Raw genomic sequence first — 4,001 nt, forward strand, 5'->3', positions numbered from 1 at the left:
TGAATGTGTCATGAGCTGGATTTTTCTGGGGTTAGAAAGTCTTAAACCTATTCCCATAAATCAGTGGTTTATCACATTTTTGGCTTAAAACAACATTTCATCTCTAGTTGCATGTGTACACTGGTTGTGACTGGTTCAAACAATCATTGTTTTCAGGAAAGAAAATGTTGTCTAGCAGAATGATGTGTTTTTTTGTTTTTTTTTTGCTTTTCTATCCTGTTAATCCCCTTTAGACTTGACCTCCACAATAAGAGTTGTTGCTCTAAATCATTACAGTCTGAAATGGGAGCATTTAAAGAAGTTTGATTTGGTTTTGACAGAAATACTGCATACTCTATCAAAACATGAGCGTACAGTGGAGTATCACATTATGAAGGCGGAGCTAGAGAATTTGACACCTCCACAAAGTAAGTACAACTTTTCTTCTTCGACAACTACTGAAAATTAATTTATTAAGCTTATTAATTGTAAATATGAATACATACTTAGTGTTCTTTAAATTATTCATCATGTTGATTACAACCTTTTTTTTACAGTTAAAGACTAGCTGATTAATTAACGAAAATAAGTTTATAAATTTGAAGTGACAGTAATCATAATACACACTGATATGCTTTATTGGAACATAAACAAGCATTTAATTACTGTGTATCCATTTCAGAACCAGCTGGAGCTCAGGAGGAAAAATCGATGACTGGTGGTGACGAGTTTCCTCAGCACGAGGCCCATGATGAAAACCGATGAGCAGCTTGAGCACCGCCTAGTGAGTTTTTATGCCTCATCTCTCTCCCTAGTTATAAACGTCTTTTAAGTAATGGAAGTAATAGATAGGAATAGTAATAGGAATAGAAATAACAAATCATTTTCTTGAGACAGATTTATGATGGTTGAAAACTGTTTTGATTTACATCACTTTAAGATGATTTGTGAAGTCATCAGTTTCAATAGGAGAAGCACTCAGAGTAGTTGTCAGGGTAAATTTTTTTTGCAGCTGCAACAATTAAACATTCAACAACATGAATTGGTGAGAACTGGTAAACACCAAATGATAGTTTTAGCAATATTTTTGATCAACAGAGATGTAGATTGCTTGTTTCACACTTCTTTAAGTTATAATTTGATGCTTTGACTTTTTAAAAAAATATACTATACTATGACATTTTTTATGATGTTTTTATGACATTCAATACTTTAATGTTTTTAATGTCTTTTTGACAACATACCAAACTGAGTGACATTTTTATAACATAAAATATCTTGTAATTTTTCATGACGTTTTGACAACTTGTCATTCTGACATTTATTGTGATGTTTTATGATGCACGAGGACATTTTTAATGACTTCTGACATACTATACTATGACATTTTTTATGATGTTTTAATGACATACATTCTGTGACTTTTTTTTAGCATATTATACTTTGTTTTTAATTACTTTTTTATGACTATACAATTAATTTTTCTTCTTTTTGAAATTTTAGACACTGTATGATGATATTTTTTAAAAATGTTTTTATGATAAGTTTGATGACATACTATGCTGTGACACCTTTCATGACTTTAAACATTCTATACTATGACATTATTTGACTTTAAATTTTTTACATCATATACAATGATATTTGTCAAATGATGTTTTCATTTGACATCCTGTTCTGATATTTTCTTATGTTGTTTTGATGACACTATGCTGACATGTTTTGTGAGAATTTTGAGGACATTCTATACCATAGCATTTTAGTGATCCTTTGAAAAACTATTATGCTAAAGTTTTTGTTAGTTTTTTAATGGTATGCTACACTATGACTTTTTGGTGAGATTTTGAAGACATACTATTCTGTTTTGTTTTTTTTTAAATTTTATTTTATTTTTGTCTTTTACGAAACTGTAGTATGACTTTATGATATGAATTTAGATGACATACTATGGCCTTTTTTTTGCTATTTTGGACTACATACTATGCTATGACTTTTTGATGCTGTTTTGGATGATATACTATAGTATGACTTTTTCATGCTATTTTGGATGACATATTATAGCACAACTTTGTGAGACTGTGCGCGTTGTGTACAAATATTATCCGTGTTTGGAAAAGAAAGGAAACTGAACTATGGATGCACCTAATGCTGTGGGCATTCCCGCGGACATTATTGCGCAAACGGTGCAGTTAGATAGAGGAAAAGGTGTTGTTAAAGTGACTGTGAAAGCGCTCGCAGAAAAGCTTAAGGTGTTGCAGAGCTCAAGAAAAGCTAAGCTAAATAAGACCCGTCAGTTGAGAGAAATGATTTAACAACGTTGCCTGCTCAGGTGGCAGCTTTAAAGGAAAAACACATCTTAGAAGAGCAGCAGCTGAGGAGGAAAAGGAAGCAGTTTTAGTGGGAGGCTATGCTAGATGCATCTAAAGCAGAATTAGCAGTGTTACAGTCCTCCGATGTCCAAAGTGTATCCAAACCATCATCTAATGCAATGAATTCTTACCTGGACAAGGAAGAAGGAAAACAGCCAACAGCAGAAAAGTGTGTTTCCAAAGGAGAGAGACCTTTGCTTTGGCTGCTTGGGTGCAGGGCATAGGAGTTGGGACTGTGGTAAGCGCTTGACTTGTAAGACATGCAGTCAAAACCATCTCACTGTGAGACATGTCAAGCAAACACAGACCATTCTAAAGAGCCAGTGGCATGCAACAGCACAGTGTCTCAGGGACCATCAAGATTGCTGTTTTCTCTGCGTCTTACCCATCCAAGTCGAGTCCACCAAAGGAGATCGTGTAGTACACACATGCATTCTTTGATCCTGGTAGCACAGTCACTTTCTGTTCAGAGCACCTTATGCAGAGACTCAATCTGGCTGGTAGACGAACCAATGTTCTCCTGCAAACCGTGGGACAGGAAAGAGTTGTACCTGCATACGAGTGTTCAGATTTGGAAATAGCTGGGTTGCAATGCACCCAAGACGTTGGCGCCTTGGGAGGTTGTCAATAGTGGTGGGGATGGCCCATACGCTATAAGAACAACACTAGGTTGGGTAATTTATGGTACTTTGAAAAGTGATGGCAACATTGTTGAAGATAGGTGCCCTTCAGCAGCTGTCAAAAGGATTTCCATCTGATGGTCAGAAGAAATATTGAGTAAGCAGTATAACCATGACTTCAGTGAAGGAGCTACGGAGGAGAAAGGGACGTCAAGAGGAGACCTCAAGTTTATGGACATTGTTGAAGATTGTGCTGCAGCTGAGGGTGGTCATGACAGCCTGAAACTGCCCTTTAGGGTGTCTCTGCCCAACAACTTCTCTTTAGCGAAGCAAAGGCTCCTAGGCCTAAAGAGGAAGTTGATGAGCAATGAACACTTTGTTGAGGAATACAAAACATTCCTCAATGAGATCATCAGCAAAGGATATGCTGAGGCAGTGATAAAGTGTGGTGTATTCCTTACCATGGTGTATATCACCCAAGGAAGAGGAGTCTGCGGGTGGGGTTTGACTTTGGTGCAGTATTCAAGGGAACATCTTTGAACCAACAGCTTTTGCAGGATCCCAACCTCATCAGCACACTTTCTTGTGTCCTTCTCAGGTTCAGGTTGGAACCTGTGGCAGTGGGTGACATAAAGACCATGTTCCATAAGGTCAACAAGTGTGTCATGGCGCAGGAGAAGCAAAAGCTCAAAGATGACACACGAGGACATTCCTTGTTAGTAGACGACCTGGAGGCTGAGCTTGCTATCATCCAGTATCGTCAGCACGAGATGTTTGGAGAAGAGATTGCTGCTTTGTCATCACAAAAGCATACAGTGAGTAAAAGCAGCCGCATCCGCAGGTTGGATTCATATTTGGATAGGGGACTCCTGAGAGCTGGAGGACGCTTGGCTTATGGCTCCTTGCCTGAGGAAAACAAACAACCACTCATCCTCGCCAAAGATCAACATGTAGCCACTCTCATCATCAGGAACACTTACCAACAGCTTGTGTATAGTGGTTGCAATCATATGCTGTCCACGTTGAGAAGGAA

The sequence above is a fragment of the Plectropomus leopardus genome, chromosome 2 (genome assembly GCF_008729295.1).
Source record: "Plectropomus leopardus isolate mb chromosome 2, YSFRI_Pleo_2.0, whole genome shotgun sequence".
NCBI classification, from domain to species: Eukaryota; Metazoa; Chordata; class Actinopteri; order Perciformes; family Serranidae; genus Plectropomus; species Plectropomus leopardus.